We start from the raw sequence: 17,970 nt of genomic DNA on the forward strand, positions 1-17,970 counted from the left end.
TCTGGAGGATAACCAGCTGAGATCGTGTGCGTCTTTGAGAACTGTAAGTCATAGAACTGATGTTGTCAGTTCATCTAAGCCTGTTGTTGTATTGGTCTGTAGTTCTGGTACATTTAAAAGTTAGCTGTGTTACGTTCTTCTACTGTTGGCTAGGTTACCCTGGCTGTTGATTCGATTTAATGGCGATTGTTGAACGTCTTGCTCATTGAGATAATGTAATTATAGTGGTTTATTGTTATTATTTACTAGCATATATGATTCCTATACATTGTGTATGGTAGCCTTTACATGTTGTTTATATTCATTTATTACCACACACACATTCATAGCAGAGCTGCCCCCCCCCCCCCCCCCATGTTTATACTGATGATTGATTGTAATAAATCAACAGAGAGAAGTTGTCTCCGTCTGTGTTTTAACAGACACACCTGGGCCGAAGTTGGAACCACAATCAGCTTTAAATCCAGTTCTAATCTAGTCCTCACTAAATTTCAAATAATTTCCCTGGAGTTACCATTACAAAATTTAATCTAATTAAATTGGAACATACACAGACTTCTCACAAAATCACACTTGAATTCATATTTTGCTACTCGGTCAGAATCTTATTAACCTGGAGTCCCAGTCTCTGTCAATATAAATAGGCTATGTTTATATATGTTTTAGGCCTATTGGCAGACGGCCATTTAAAATGTAGGCAATGGCATATAAAGAATAAAGAATAAAGAGTCTTTTCTCCATGTCCACTGTAGTTTCTCAGTGTGCTCTCTAGTAACATGTGTCTGGTCCAGGGAGCTTTGTCTTCATAAGGCTACTTTTACTTTTTAATTTAAGTATATTGCTAAGCCTGTACAGATGGAGGAGAGATGAATGTGTCAGTAATATAGGAGATTGTTGGCTGGAAGCATGGAGATACTAATATGCATTACTTAAAAGGAGAAAACTAAAAATTCTATGGTCATGTAAGCATGTGTTTTCCAATAAAAGATTGACTTGAGAATATTAATTAGTCTATAAATGATGCTCAGAGGCCCGACATGCCCTTCTATGTTCATGTTAGTATGTGTTTTCTTCAAAAATTTGACTCGAGAATAATTAATTAGTCTATAATGATGCTCAGAGGCCCCACATGGCCCTCACCTTGTTTGGCTTATTGAAGAGGCAGTTCCGCCGCCCCCCTGGAGCAAGAACTGGATGTACTCATCAACGCTGCAGCAAGAAAACTTTCTGGGTAGATAGTATCTGCATTCACACACACGCGCGCGCCACACACAGATCGAGACCAGGACATGACAAAAAATTAAAAACTGCTCAATACTTTTCTGCCAGTAAGGAATGTGGGTGTCTGTGCCACCACTTTGCAATCTGACATAAATGTTACCATCTGTAGTAGGATATTACTCATATGAATAATTCAAATCTGTATGGTTCCCTCTGTTTAGGAGAGCCAAATCTCATTAAAAAATCACATTCTGTGTAGTAAATACTTTTAATTAATTTTGTAATTCTTTCAAGGTGGTGGGCATGCTGGTGTCTGATGTTTCAACGCATCAAATACAAGCTGTGATTGAGATTGTGAGTAAAAGTCAAAGCATCCCTCTGTTACCGGTGTTTAATTGTCTAATTAAGCAAAATGAACAGAACAAATTGCAGCGACAAGAAACAGTCTTGCTGTTTAATTTGTCAACAAACAGAGAAGAGATTAATTTTACAGGTCTGTTTTGTTTTTGTTGTTCACATCAGTGTGCTATGATGTGAATGTTTACCCTGTGTCCTTCCATGATGCAGCCCAGCTAAGCATCTGGGCACCTGCAGTCCCCTGTAATGAAGACAAGGAGGAAGAAGAGCATAGATGATTGGGAAAAGGTGACTCAAAGGAAAGGAAAGGAAAGGAAAAACTAATGTGTTAATTGGCATTTACAACCCAAGATATACCTTCACATGCTGCAGCGAGAGTTATGATCAGCAAAGAAGAATAGACTTCCATAGAACTGGCACCTAGTGACAGAGGTATGGAGAGCCTATAGTGTGTGCACTGAGCTCTTGTCCTGACGTTAAATAATAGGCATAATGCTCTTCAACATTAGTCAGAGCCCAGTGTTCAGTGGCAGCCATGTTCTAACCACCGCCCCCTCCTTCTTGGACACAGGTGACTTGTCACCCAATAGAAGAGTCTAATGACAGAAGAGATCTGATGGACACTGATACAACACCCAACTCTCTCTCCAACACCCCCCTCAAAACTATCCCTCCTCTCTCAATCCTTCCCACATTGATCTTGCTTTGATCATTTATTCAGTTAAGCGCCTGGTTTATTAGATCTCTCTATCGCCCCCCTGCATTATCAAGGTTTCATGTTATCTTTTACCTGCAGAGTTGCGTACGTTGTTCCACCTCATGCCGATGTTCTGGCCGAGACTCTGGCACAAAGTGGTGGCCTACATTCCCATACTGGAACAAATACCCATTGGAAAACTTTATTTTGAGATGGGGACAACGTTAATATACAATGCTAAAGTTACTTGGGCTGCACCAAACAGGATGTACTTAAAACCAGGATTAAAGTAATGATAATGATAAATAAGGGCTACAGCCGCAGCAAGTTTAGCTTAGCATAGAGACTGGAAGCAGGGCTCTGTCAAAACGGTGACAATAGCCTTAAAAGTTGTTAAGTCTGTACAAAAACAAAAGTGTAAAAACAACTTAAGTAAAGAAGTTAAATCAGTACTTCTACTTTTACCAGAGTATTTGTTAACACAATTATCTCTTCTTCTACTTGAGCACGGGCAGTGAGTACTTTTGCCATCTCTGATGGCCTCTGTATTGTTCTGTTTAGAGTATGTATATATTGTGTGTATAGACTAGTGTGTATATTTTTTTGTTTTGGTTGTTTTGTGTTTTGTGTGTAAGCACAGTGTGAGCAACAATGCTCCAAAGAAAAAATCCTCGTATGTGTCCTCATACCTGGCGAATAAAGCTGATTCTGATTCTGGTATGCAGGTCACTTGATGTAATACAAGCAAATACATAAGGCCCCCCCCCCAACAGTTTTGTGATACATGGCGTGTAACTGTATGATCCAGCTTGTTGCTGTGACCAAGAAACCACCAGCACAATGACTGATACATCATCAGTTCCCAAATTGTCTTGGATGCCAAATATTTGAATTCAAAGTCAGAATCCAATTGACATGTAAGAAAAATACAATGCACGTCCAGCTTCTACATTTCCAAATGAGTCAGCTTCCTCAATTTCTGAGTAACAGGAAAATAGCCTGATAAGCATACATGTGCAGCGCAACCTCAAAAAGCCATAAAGCAAATGCTTGTGGCTTAAAGATCGAGCTCCCGCTCATAAAACATCAGTCAGGTGTAGTCTCTGTGGCGCAATAGGTCAGCGCAGTCGGCTGTTAACCGAAAGGATGGTGGTTCAAGTCCACCCAGGGACGTTTGTTGCTTAAATAACCTGGAGTAAGCTAACTCTAGGGTTTATCATTCTGCAGGTGAATATAGAGCAGCCCAAAGATAACCCGAGTGGCCTTACCTTTATCTGAAGGTACAGTTCTGAAACCATGTACTATATATATTAATCTTTACGGTCATTGGTATGCAGGTCACTCGATGTAATACAAGCAAATACATAAGGCCAGACAGAGACAAAAGTGAGAGAAAAGAAAAAAGAGACTAGCTGTCTAAAGGATTACCAGTTGAGATTGTGTGCGTCTTTGAGAACTGTAAGTCATATAACTGATGTTGTCGGTTCATTTAAACTAATGAGGAAGAATTTGACAAATCAAAATCAAGTACAGGAACTTACTCTTTCAAACATCACACCTGAGTCTCTCAAGTCCTGACCATTCCCTGACCGGGAATTGAACCCCGGCCGCGGCGGTGAGGGCGCCAAATCCTAGCCATTAGACCATCAGGGAGTTACATCTATCAAATTTAATTTAACATATTGTTGGTTATATTGTTTTAGGCAAGAAATGGCGCATGGTTAGAGATTTAGAAGGCAGTGGTGCAAAATGCAAAACTGCCTGTTTCAATTTTATTACATGGTAATATTAGAATAACAGAGGTGCAGAGATTAGAGGTGCAGAGATCACCTGGAAATACTTACCATGAAATATGTCTTGTCCTTCACGTACGTAACGCAGTGCAATCTGACCAGCAGCTAAACACCTTCCACCATCAAGCACTGGCGACCGGGATCCTTGTAACACGTTTATTTGAGTAACAAAGGGTGAAACTGGGAGAAAACACAATGACCAGTTACTTAGATAGTAATGAGTCACAGATATTAAACAAAGGTAATTGTAAAAACAATATAACTACACAACAGGCTAGCAAAAATGTAAGATGAAATAAAGAAACACGTAATGTATTGTTATACAGTGTACGTAGTATAACCTATGTTGGGATTCTAAATAAACTAAGATATACTTACATGTGGCATTACCCGAGATAAAGTGGCAAACCAGCTTACTGAATTATATCGCCAGTTAGGGATGAACAATATTGTGTTTTAGCATCGACATCGCGCGATGTGCGCATGCGCGAAAGTCACATTGCAGGACGTTACGATGTTGACGTTAATACTTTTTTGCTGCTTGATAGAAAAGTAACCTTTCACCGTTTCTCTCCTTTACATGATTATTACCATCGACCGTTCCCCTTTAAGACAGGTAGCCATGTGGGCAACGTGTGTATGTGACGTTAGTCCGACGGGGTTTGGTTAGGGGAAGTGAGGCTCTCCGTGTGTAGAAAAGTAGCCTACCGTTGGCAACAGCTGCCTCTGACACAGTGATGTCATAGTATTTGATGGGTAGTGAGTGACGCTACAGTAGTCAGTGTTTTATGTTCTCCTCAAATACAAACTAAACCCCCTGATTAATGCAACATAATCACAACGTCTCCCGCCATTTCCCACCGCAGAAAGCTGCAACCAGTCAGGCTAAAGCTAAAATAGTTAGCTTAAAGAAACAAGCAGAAAGGCGCTACCAGCCAGGCTAAGCTAAATAGTTAGCTTAAAGAAACAAGCAGAAAGCTGCTAACCCAGCCAGACTAAAGCTAATAGTTAGGTTTAAGAACAAGCAGAAAGCTGCTACCAGCCAGACTAAAGCTAATATAGTTAGTTTAAAGAAACAAGCAGAAAGCTACCAGCCAGGCTAAAGCTAATACAACTAGCCCAAAGAAACAAGAGGCATGCAGGTCTGGTCAGTTTATCAAACTGACGAGCTGGCCTCGCTAGTCGACCACAACCTGAAATTTAGAGGAAGCAACATGCAGTCACTGTCATTCACGTTAACCTGGATTGATTATTATATGAATACAATGGTGTCATGCTAGTCAACCAGAGTATTTCTACCTGATGTCCCTCTCCAAAATCACTTCAGAAGAGTAATGTTAGTCACAGCGCTTACTTGCTTTGGTGTTTGTAAAGCAATAAAGTTCAACAAAGAATATGAAGGTAAATATGGTGCAAATGTGAGAGCGCGTAGATGTGATGTGAGCACTTAGAGAATATGATTTGAGAGCTTGTAGAAAAAAATTCTGTACCACAGCGGCGAGTCTGCACCCTCGACTTTTGCAACACTTCTTGCGATACATTTGGTGCAAAACTAAGTTGTACCTGTGGACTTAATCTGTGGAGCTCTGAGCCAACAGGATGGGGGGGAGGGGTTAACAGGGTTTCTATCCTCAGATGAGGGACAACTCTCGCTAGAAATCTCCGCTGCCGACCTCAACGGGATCTGATCTCCAGCGGGACATGGAAAGCTCCAGACCCGATAGCAGCGGCACAACCCCCCATGAGCCCACCGCCAGTGTTGGGGGAATAGCAAGCTAGCGTTAGCAAACTAACCAACCAGCCCGCTTAAAAAAAAATAAAAATGTAATTTAAAAGGCACGCATTATACCCATTGATGGCAGTCCGTCCGTGGCTGCAAGACCTGGAGCTCACCGCCAGTGTTTCAGTTTGACTGTTTAAAGGGTTAGGATAATTAAAATGTATTTATTTATAAGCTAGGGTGACCAGACGTCCCCGGTTTCCGGGGACAGTCCCCGATTTTGGCTACCTGTCCCCGGCTGGATCTGTCCCCGGAAATGTCCCCGTTTTCACTGTGACTGAAAGACCCGAAATTGGAATGAAAGAAAGAAAACTGACAAAACGTAGCCGATAGTCGCACACATAATACATGCAGGCTCCAGACCGCCAGAGCCAGCGGTGCTCGAGAGGTTTTAGAAGCCGTGTTTTACGATGCTAAATCACTGATTATTTACATGGAGTCTGGTGCGTTTAGCGAACGCAATTTCGCGGACTTTTATGTTTTAAAAAGGATCTTAATCTTTAACAGAAGGTCGACTCCTTAGAAATCCTTTCCATAATGTTGTCAGACACTTAGAATATTAATCTGAGTCTTTTAGCAGCTAAACGAGCACTTTTATGAACGTAATACAAGCTGGACAATTATCCTATTAACTTACATTGCAGCGATCTCGTTTAATACTACATCACTGTCAAAGGAAAATATGTCCTCAGTATTTTTGTTGTATCTGATTCTCAAGGAGCTGTTGCAGAAACAAGCCTTGAGCAGTAAAGCAAAAGCTGTCAGTAGTTCAGTAAACATTACAACATTATGAAATATTGAGACTTTCTATCTTGAAATTTAGGACTTCTATCTTGAAATATTGAGACTTTCTATCTTGAAATATTAGGACTATTAGGACTTTCTATTTTGAAATATTAAGACTTTCTATCTTGAAATATTAGGACTTTCTATTTTGAAATATTAAGACTTTCTATCTTCAAATTTTAGGACTTTTTATCTTGAAGAATAAGGATGGATTTTTTATCTTGAAATATTAGGACTTTCTATCTTGAGGTGTAGTGGAGTAGGAAAATAGCAGCAGGGGTGGGTTTTAGGATCAGACCTGGGGGGGGGGGGCTCAGCCCCTAATAAGAACAGCTCTAGGTCTAGAGTAAAAGTTTTACAAAAATCAAAACATTACTTGTTTTGGAGGTTAATATGCTTCTGAGCTGAAAATGTCCCCGGATTTTGTCTGAGAAATCTGGTCACCTTATTATAAACGGGGTTAGTTTTCTAACGCTAGCTTGCTAATCCACCAACACTAGTGGTGAGCGGGTCTGAAGCTATCCATGTCCGTCTGCAGCTGCAGGACCTGGAGCTCACCGCCAGTGTTTCAGTTTGACTGTTAAAAAGTGTTGAGATAATTAAAAAGTATTTGTTTGGAAGCAGGCTGGCTGCTAGTTAGCTAACGCTAGCTTCCATGCTACATAAATAAGCCGGACAGAGTTGTCCCTTCACAGAAAAACACAGGTAAAATTAAAAAACACTACATAAACTTGCTACTGTGTGTGTTCATTTAAATATAGGTACACCTACATGTAGGGTGACGAGATTGCAATATAAGCCTGTATATTAATATTAGGACTATCCATATGTCAAGGGTGTATATTTTCATTAGGCGGTGCACTACAGCCCGATCCAGCAGAGGAGATTTCTAGCCCGACCAGGCTCCTCTCTTTACATTGTAAGCCTCACTGGGTGTCCAAACTAAAATGATAAGAGGTAACTTGGTAGACTCCTTACTGATGTTTATATCTGTACTCACAATGCCCTTTTTTTTTTTTAAAACACCAGCCAATCACAGGTGTTATATGTGAATAATCAATGTGTGAGTAATCAGGAAGCTCACATAAAAAATAGTTGCAAGGTCTACCAAATGTTTAACTTTACAAGCCGTAAGATGTTGGAACCTTGGTTGCCACAGGTTCCCAAATCTCAATCATAGATTTTCCAGCCCCTGATTGTTATCAGCAGAACAGAGTGGCGCAGCGGAAGCATGCTGGGCCCATAACCCAGAGGTCGATGGATCAAAACCATCCTCTGCTATTTCCAATGCTTTGTATCAGCATTAAGTCTATTTCCTGTCTGTTGATGTTTAACAAAGCAACTGATGTTGCAAGTGTCTGAAGTGAAATGTCTCCACCTGCTGAAGAGTAAACTTAATGGCATGTTGAGATTATTTCATCCATAAAAAAAGAAACTACACTGCTCATACTCCTTTATTCCCGCTGTAACACCCATAAAAACTGGAGTGTAATACAGTAAATATACTACACTACAGGTAATAAATACTGTAAATGGAATCTGTGAAATATGTACGTTTAAAGTGCTTGTTGTGCTGTCTACCAGTCAGATTACCACAGGAGGTAATATCTGTTGCAGCTCTTTTAAAGACTCTACCATAATACCTGCTGGAGATGCCAGGTCCTCATACATGTAAAGCATGAGCTCTATCACTGAGCTACATCCCCTGAAGATTTTGAAATTCTTTTGACTTTTTTCTGAGATAGACTTAGACTTATCTTTATTGATCCTTTTGGGATGACTCCCGCAAGGAAATTGAAATATGCGGTGGCTTGAAATCAAACCTGGGCAAAATGCTTGCACTGCTACGATATATCATAGTTGAAAAGTAACACACCTGTTGCCTTTCTGCTGGACAATACAACGTTCACTGCAAATCTTGTAACACAGATTGATAAGAAAACATTGGTGGAGACTGGTGGGTTCCAGTAGTTATGAGATAAGACAATATTGTTTATGAAAGCACATCTGCGATTTGGAATACTCTGATGTGTCATTGGTTTGCTACCACTCTTAAAAACACTGCTCGTTGTCGGCAGGATTCGAACCTGCGCGGGGAGAGCCCAATGGATTTCTAGTCCATCGCCTTAACCACTCGCCACAACAACATGATAAGCCTGCTATGACTGTTTGCAGAAATGTTTTATGTAGCACCTCAACACACCATATATGCCTAAGCTGCACTTGCAAAATAGCAGGGTGTTCAAATACTTATTTTCCTCACTGTAAGATTCCTATGCATTTTGTATGGTAGCCATTACAATGTTATTTATTTATTTTATTACCACACACACATTCATAGCAGAGCTAACCCATCCCCCCCCCCACCCCCCCCACCCCCATCTTTATCCTGATGCTTGATTGTAAAAGCATCAACAGAGAGAAGTTGTCTCCGTTGGTGTTTTAACAGACACACTGGGCCAAATTGAAAACCAGATTCAGCTTTAAATCTTTTTAAATCCTAATCTAGTCCTCATTAAGTTTCAAATAATTTCACAGGATTAGTTATTATTTTGATCATCAATACCAATTGAATCTAATTGGATGGGAACATACACAGACTTCTCACAAAATACCACTTGAATTCATATCTTGCTACTCGGTCAGAATCTTATTAACCTGGAGTCCCAGTCTCTGTCACAAAAAATAAGCTATATGTTTTATATATGTTTTAGGCCTATTGGCAGACAGACATTTAAAATGTAGGCGATGGCAAATAAAGAATAAAGAGCCTTTTGCTGTCTGCGCTCAGCTTCAAACAACAATGTTAAAAACAGAAAAGCCAGAAATCTTGGTGTAATCATGGACTCAGACCTGAATTTTACAGCCACATTAAACATAACAAAGTCAGCCTACTCACCTTAAGAACATATCAAGGGTTAAAGGACTTATGTGTCAACAGGATTTGGAAAAACTTGTCCATGCCTTTATCTTCAGTAGACTTGACTACTGTAACGGTGTCTTTTACAGGTCTCCCTAAAAAATCAATCAGACAGCTGGCTGATTCAGACACTGCTGCTCGAGTCCCTCACTAGACCAAGAGACTGGATCACATCACTCAAGTTCTGAAGTCTTTACACTGGCTTCCTGTGTCTCAAAGAATTGATTTCAAAGTACTCTTGCTAGTTTTATAAATCACTAAACGCTTTAGGGTCCAAAATACATTTCTGATCTGCTACTACACTATGACCCCCCCAGACCTCTCCGGTCATCTGGGACAGGTCTACTTTCTGTCCCCAGAGTCAGAACTAAACAGGGTGAAGCAGCTTTCAGTTTCTATGCTCCTCATATCTGGAATAAACTCCCAGAAACCTGCAGATCCGCTGCTACTCTCAGTTCTTTTAAATCCAGGCTGAAGACCTTTCTTTTTGATGCTGCCTTTCTTTAAATGACTGCTCATTTCTTTAAATTTCTTATGCTGCACTGTAACTTTTATTCTTGTGTTTTATGTGTCCTAATGTTTCTATTTTGTTTTTAACTGTCTATTCATGTGTTTTACCGGTTTTTAATGCTTATGATTTTTAACTGTTTGTACTTGTGTTTTATCTGTTTAACTGATTTTGTGTAAAGCACTTTGAATTGCCCTGTTGCTGAAATGTGCTCTACAAATAAAGCTGCCTTGCCTTTTCTCAATGTCCACTGAAGTTTCTCAGCGTGCTCTCTAGTAACATCAGCAAGGCTACTTTTACTTTCATACTTTAAGTAAATTTCCAAGCCTGTACTTTGTTACTTGTATTTGAGTAAAGAAGTTAAATCAGTACTTCTACTTTTACCAGAGTATTTGTTAACACAATTAAGTCTACTTCTACTTGAGTACGGGAAGTGAGTACTTTGAACACGTAACTTCGTCAGTCTTTGCTGTTGCATTGCAATAACAAATAACTATGTTTGTGTAAAGTAATCGACAGGCTTTATGCCCAGGTTGAGTAGGGAGGGAAATGTGATGCATACCCCTACGTTTTATCTTCTTCTAATATTTATCATGAAACGAGGAAGCGATATAGAGCCCTAGTAAACAAAAAGAAAGAAAAACAGCAGTGAGAGAAACAAATCAAGGGACTGAAGAGCAGGAAGAGGGAGAGCCAGAGGAGTTCTGGGAGTTTGGAGAGAGGGCGTGTGATGAGAGTGAGGGCTCTGACACAGAGAGGGATATTCCAGAGGGTGAGGAAGATGAAGAAGAGGGTGAGGAGGATGAAGAAGAGGGTGAGGAGGATGAAGAAGAGAGTGAGGAGGAAGAAAACATAAATGGGACAGAGAGAGGAACAGCCAGAGGGACAGCAAGTGGATCCATGTGGATCAAGTACTGCACCATCAGGTTTGTGATGAAGAAGGTTCTTACTATTTTCAAAGCAGTGCAATTACAATTTCGTTGTAGGTCTGCTGTGTGTCCTTAAAATTGTGCTTTCTGCTGTAAAATTCTTTTTTTTTTGTGAATATGGCTCTGTTTCTTTTTTTTCTTGGCCTACATTTTGAAATGCATGCAGGTATACATGCATACAGTGGTGTGCATGCGTTTAGGAATTTGCCATTGTCAAGCACATTGCCACCCTGGTGACTTTCTTCCATGTCTCCATGTCTCCATATATTTGGGCTGACAGTTGAGAAACCTTCCCTTGTTAACTATGACATGGATGACTGAGAACCTAATATATCATGACATGTTTAATTTACTACATTATAATTTTTGAGACAGGTCCTACAAAGTATTTGTTGGACCAGTCAGGATGGCCGAGCGGTCCAAGGCGCTGCGTTCAGGTCGCAGTCTCCACTGGAGGCGTGGGTTCAAATCCCACTTCTGACATCTACTGTTTTTCTGAGACATGATATTGGGAATAAAGCAGTTCTATGTATTTAAGAGGACATGAATGTGCGCAAGAAACTCAATGGCCACTACAGTGTTTTGTGGGCATCTTTATTGTCAACAGATGTGAAGTTACCATGTGTTTGTACACAGTAGACATATCTACTCTGCTGTCTTCACTACTGTCTGTGGCAAGTCTTTAAAAACCTGTTCTTGACTTGCTTTTTCCCACATCCTGAACGCTTATCTAACTAAATGACTTAAGTTGGCCAATAATTGTGTGATTGTTGTGTGCCTTTAATATCACACATGTGATATTATGAAAGAAACTGCCTAGCAAACCTTGCAACACTTTTAAAGGTTCAATGGTGTAATGGGTAACACTCTGCAGTGTGAATCCAGCGATCTGAGTTCAAATCTCAGTGGAACATGTTTTTAAGCCACAGTATAGGTGAAAAAGATCAACCTTTCAACTTTTCACATCTAGTTTAAAGTAAGCTAACAGGGTTATTGTCCTTGGTCATTTAGACTGTAAACAGTACGTTGGTGGGGTCATGTTGAGGAGTCACCTGGTCGTTAATGTAATCGGAAGGAGCTCCAAATTTGACAGTATTGACTGGAAGTGATAGGCTTTGAGTTACATGGGGGATACACACTTTGCATTCAGTCTCGTAATCACCATGAAAACTAGGTATCACTGAAATTTGAACTTGTGTTGCTGCAGTCCTGAATGGGCCAGTATAGTGCATCAGAATTGCTTGTTGAATGGTCTATTAGCTTTGGAACCCCCCTTTCCCCACAGCTTTCAATTGTCAGATATGGGTGGGTGAGTGGGCACTGTGTCCAACCCTTTCTGTGTAAAAACAACAACAAAAGAAGTCTCTTGTATAAGGGACAAAAAATCTGCAGAGAACATTTTCCCAAGTCCAGTTGCCCTCGGCCTAGTTCTGAACTTTTGGGGTAATAGCATAGATCAAGAACCAAAAGGGACACATCTGGACTCAATGTGGGCATTGTACGGCAAATTTTTTGACACATTAGACCATAGACAGTTATCAGTTTATTTCCCATCTGGAAGGTATATCTGTGGACTCAGTTGGACATTTTGAAGATAATTGCACAATGTTGACCCAATTGTCAGTCTATTTCCCATCTGGCAGGGACATTTCTGGATTCAGGTGGACATTGTTAACAGAAACATTGGTGGATCTTGATTCCCACCATAGGATTTGGCCTGTATTGCACATTGTCTTCACATCCCGTGCATGTATTGCCATTGTCAAACACATTGCCACCCTGGTGACTTTCTTCATGTCTCCATGAACGCCCAAATATTTGGACTGACAGTTGAGAAACCTTCCTTGTTACTATGACATGGATGACTGAGAAACTATATCATGACATGTTTTAATTTACTAATCATAATCTTTTAAACAGGTCTTATTGAAAACTTGTTGAATCAGTGAGGATGGCTGAGCGGTCTAAGGCGCTGCGTTCAGGTCGCAGTCTCCTCTGGAGGCGTGGGTTCAAATCCCACTTCTGACAACAATTGCTTTCATTTGGAACTAATGTCCGAGAGTTGATATTGGGAATAAAGAATTAGCAGTTCTTTGTATTTAAGAGGACTGAATGTGCGCGAGAAACGCGATTGCAAGTACAGCGTTTTGTGAGTATCTTTAAAACCGATGGATATGATTAAAACCTGTATACAGCCCAACCACTTACCAATCACATCACTGGAAAGACAGCATGACTTGAGGGTAGTGGATGTCGATTTGTCAAAATAACTGCCAGAACATGATTTTCCTCAAGAACATTACTTTTCACGGTGCTGTCAACATTACAGCAGTTACATTATGATTTATCTCACCATAGAAATCAGGTTGAGGGTCATAATTTCTTGTTGTCACCCTTTCTGATTGTCTACCATTGTGTCACCAGCAAAGGAATTAGCAGAGGATGGTTTTGATCCATCGACCTCTGGGGTAAGAGCCCAGCACGCTTCCGCTGAGCCCGCTGCCACTTTGAAAATCACCCAAGACAGTACTTGAACCTACACTCCCTGGCTTAGGAGGCCAGTACCTTATCCATTAGGCCACTGGGGCTTTACAATAACCATTACACCAGTTCAGGAGAAAATACATGTACAGTTCTGGAGATGTGATGAACAGTAACCTTGACCTTTGACTTCCAAAATCGAAATCAGTTCATCCGCGACTCCAAGTGGTTATGTATACCAAAAAAAAAGTGATTCCCTCTAGAGGTTCAGAGATATTGCATTCACAAGAATCGGATGCACACATGAAGACGCAGTCACCTTGACATTGACAACATACACAACCCAAAGTTTTACAAAACAAAAGATAACTTTCACCGAATCCCTCAGTTAAATCACAGTCAATATTTGTCTCACAACCGTCTCAATGTCACTTTAAATCATTTTCCAACAGAATTGAAACTTTAACTTACCCCGCTGTTTGAAATTGCTTCCTTGTCGTTTGGATTTCAGAGTGGAATCAGGGGAGCTTTCTGACCCCTCTCTCTCTCACGATGTTTGGCGAGGTTTAGAGGCAGGTGATCATCAGATCCCTGGATGCATCCCCATCAGTCACCGGTGGAGTCCCTTTCTGATTCCTCCTTGAAATCCTGTTTGTGACGCAAACTGTAGTAGAAGTTTCTTGTTACAGCAAGGGAGGATTTGGCTGGAATTAGACTCTGTATATAGAATAAAGACTGAAGGCTGCAAACTGAATCAAAGTTTAGTCTCCGGTGAAAGTTTAATTGTTTTCTGTAGAGAAAAATCAAGAAATGCTTAGGTATTCGTTCTCTCCCTTCGATAGCTCAGTGGTAGAGAGCGGAGGACTGTAGAGGCATAAAATTGAAATCCTTAGGTCGCTGGTTCAATCCGGCTCGAAGGAGCATTTTTTTTCCAGATTTTATGTTTGCGGATCAATAAAGAATTTCTGATTCGGATGTAGAGATGGACGATGACCCAAAAGCATATTGCTTCTTGCCAAGACATAACAAGAATAAAAAGAGGTGGGGGACATAGAGTTAAGCCCTGACAGAATAGAGAACTACAGACAAAAGATGTGAAATAGTGCAATCAGAGAGAGTAAGTGACCAAAGAATTGAAAAAACTAGAACTATAAAGACAAACCTTTCTTCAAGAAATCTTTATTGTGTTGACATGGGCCCTCATTTATGAAATGTGCTAAAACAGGTGTAGGACGCGTACGCCGATTCCCACCCAAAGTTAGCATTTATCAATTTGAACGTGAGCGTAGGCTGCAAAATTCTCACGTCTGGTCTGACCTTGTGTACTTAAGTTTACGCACACCGTCATCCATTTAAGAGTAAACATAATACAATATAAAACTAGAGGAAGGCGGTGCAGTACAGCTCAATCCAGCAGGGGAGAGTTCTAGCCCAACCAGGCTCCTCTCTTTACCGGTCTTTCTTAATTACACTGTGATAGTTTTAGACTGCCGGGGGACTTCCTTTGACACACTGAGCTCCTCTCTCCTTTATCTTTCCATTTGTGTGCATCCATGTCCCAGAATTGCTTCAGTCTGTGTTACCACGTTTGCACTGGACGTTGTATTGTCCAGCAGAAAGGCAACAGAGTGTTACTTTTCGACTATGATTTATACCATAGCAGTGCAATCATTTTTCCCAGGTTTGATTTCCAGCCATCGCAGTTGCATTTACAGGTTTTGAAGCCATATACACATTAACATTACATGTTTTACCCAGTTTTCTTCTTTTCAGTGATATTTCAATTTCCTTGCGGGAGTCTCCCAAAAGGATTAATAAAGATAAGTCTATGTCTATCTCTAAAAATATATACAATCTGAAAATCTTCAGGAGTGTAGCTCAGTGGTAGAGCTCATGCTTTACATGTATGAGGACCTGGCATCTCCAGCAGGTATTATGGTAGAGTCTTTAAAAGAGCTGCAACAGATATGGTTGATTACCTGTTTGTATCTGACTGGTAGGATTATAGAATGTAGTGGTAGACTAGATAGCAATTAGCAGAGGATGGTTTTGATCCATCGACCTCTGGGTTATGCCCAGCACGCTTCCGCTGCGCACTCTGCTCTGCTTAACATATCCTGGGACTGGAATATCTTCAATTCACATTTTGAAGGAAGGACCAAGGTTCAACGTTTTACAGGTTGTAAAGTTAAACATTTAGTAGACCTTGCAACTATCTTTTATGTGAGCTTCCTGTTAATCACCAATGATTATTCCCATGTAACACTTGTGATTGGCTGTTGTTTAAAAATAGGGCATTGTGAGTACAGATTTAAACATCAGTAAGGAGTCTACCAAGTTGCCTCTTATCATTTTAGTTTGGCACCCATGAGGCTTACCACGATGGTTGGACTGGTAATTTCTTGTTGCATCACCCTTTCTGATTGTCAGATGGGAAATAGACTGACAATTGGGTCAATATTGTGCAATTATCTTCCAAAATGTCCAACTGTGTCCACAATTACACCTGCCAGATGGGAAAACTGGATAACTGTCTTCATGGTCTAAATGTGACAAATATTGTCGTACAATGCCCACATTGAGTCCAGATGTGTTGGTTCCTGATCCTGCAAACCCCAAAAGATCAGAACTATGCCAGGGCACCTGGATTGGTAAAGGTTCTCCGCAGAGGTTTTGTCTTTATCCAAGAGACTTCTTTAGTGTTTTTTTTACACAGAAAAGTTTGGACACAGTGCCCATCCCCCCACATATCTGACAATTGAAAGCTGTGGGGAAAGGGGGTTCCAAAGCTAATAGAACCATTCAACAAGCGTTCTGATGCACTATACTGGCCCATTCAGGATGAGCACTGTTTACTCTGACTGCAGCAACTCAAGTTCAATTTCAGTGATACCTAATTTTATAGTGATTACGAGACTGAATGCAAAGTGTGTCTCCCCCATGTAACTCAAAGCCTATCACTTCCAGTCAATACTGTCAAATTTGGAGCTCCTTCCGATACATTAACGACCAGGTGACTCCTCACATGACCCCACCAACGTATTGTTTACAGTCTAAATTACCAAGGACATAACCCTGTTAGCTTACTTTACTAGATGTGAAAAGTTGATCTTTTTCACCGTGCTGTGGCTTAAAAACCAGGTTCTACTGAGATTTGAACTCAGATTGCTGGATTCAGAGTCCGAGTGCTAACCATTACACCACGGAGCCTTTACACTTCCTAAAAAGGTTTTTTATGCAGTTTTATTTCATAATATCCACATGTGTGCATTAAAGGCACACAAAAAATACAACAAAGATGAAAAGCAACAATCACTGGCCAACTTAGGTCTATTTCCAGTCTGTTGATGTCTAACAAAGTGTCTGTTGCTGCAAGTGTCTGACGTGAATGCTCCACCTGCTGTAGAGTAAACTTAATGACATGTTAAGTTATTTCGTCCATAAAAATGGAAACTACAGTGCTCATACCCGCCGTAACACCCATAAAACCAGAGTATAATCACAACAATTATACTACAGTGCAAGTACATAAATACGGTAAAATAGAAACAACTGTAAAAAATGTACATTTAAAGTGCTTGTTTTGCTGTCTGATAGTCTGAGGTATAAAAGACAGAGCGACCGCTTAGTTTGTGTCACAAGAGGTCTTAGTCTACCACTACGTTCTATAACCCTACCAGTCAGATTACCACAGGAGGTAATATCTGTTGCAGCTCTTTTAAAACTTTACCATAATACCTGCTGGAGATGCCGTCCTCATACATGTAAAGCATGAGCTCTACCACTGAGCTACATCCCCTGAAGATTTTCAGATTTTTTTTACTTTTTTCGAGATAGACATAGACTTATCTTTATTAATCCTTTTGGGATGACTCCCGCAAGGAAATTGAAATCTCACTGAATAAAAAGAAACCCGTGGTAACCATGTAATGTTAATGTTGTATATGGCTTCAAAACCTGTAAATGCAACTGTGGTGGCTGGAAATCAAACCTTGGCCAAAATGATTGCACTCTGCTATGGTATAAATCAAGTCAAAAAGTAACACACCTGTTGCCTTTCTGCTGGACAATACAACGTTTCACTGCAAATCTTGTAACTCAGACTGAAAATAAATGTTAAGAGATACATTCATGGAGACGTGTGGCTTCCGGTACCTATGAGAAACACCACATTGTAATGAAGGCACATCTGTGTTTTTTTTATACTGTGATGAGTCATTGGTTTGCTAGCACCCTAAAGAGCCTTTCGTTGTCTCATCTCAGAAATAACCACAGAATCAAACTTCCATTCATGGCATGTGCCAGTATTCAACACCCTGAAAGTCACTGTATTTTCAGCATCAGTTGGGTTGTTTGTTTTTAAAAACTCTGCCCCGTGTGTTGAACTCACACCTTCAGATTATGAGACTGACGCACTGCCTACTGTGCCACCCGGCTATGAAAAACCTTTCGATGGTTGGGAAAATTTCGTAAAAACTAACAATTTGGTCTTCAATTC

At 40.4% G+C, this 17,970-nt stretch overlaps 3 non-coding genes across 3 annotated transcripts; all 3 read left to right on the top strand.

The window, feature by feature from the left end:
- The first annotated feature begins 3,374 nt into the window (after window positions 1-3,374).
- Window positions 3,375-3,448, top strand: trnan-guu (transfer RNA asparagine (anticodon GUU)). Its single transcript has one exon. It is a non-coding gene; the product is annotated as a tRNA-Asn (tRNA).
- Window positions 3,449-11,391: 7,943 nt separating this feature from the next.
- trnal-cag (transfer RNA leucine (anticodon CAG)) lies at window positions 11,392-11,474 on the top strand. Its single transcript has one exon. It is a non-coding gene; the product is annotated as a tRNA-Leu (tRNA).
- A 1,462-nt stretch (window positions 11,475-12,936) lies between these two features.
- Window positions 12,937-13,019, top strand: trnal-cag (transfer RNA leucine (anticodon CAG)). Its single transcript has one exon. It is a non-coding gene; the product is annotated as a tRNA-Leu (tRNA).
- The last annotated feature ends 4,951 nt before the right edge of the window (window positions 13,020-17,970 follow it).

The sequence above is a fragment of the Etheostoma spectabile genome, unplaced genomic scaffold (genome assembly GCF_008692095.1).
Source record: "Etheostoma spectabile isolate EspeVRDwgs_2016 unplaced genomic scaffold, UIUC_Espe_1.0 scaffold00569485, whole genome shotgun sequence".
Lineage (NCBI taxonomy): Eukaryota > Metazoa > Chordata > Actinopteri > Perciformes > Percidae > Etheostoma > Etheostoma spectabile.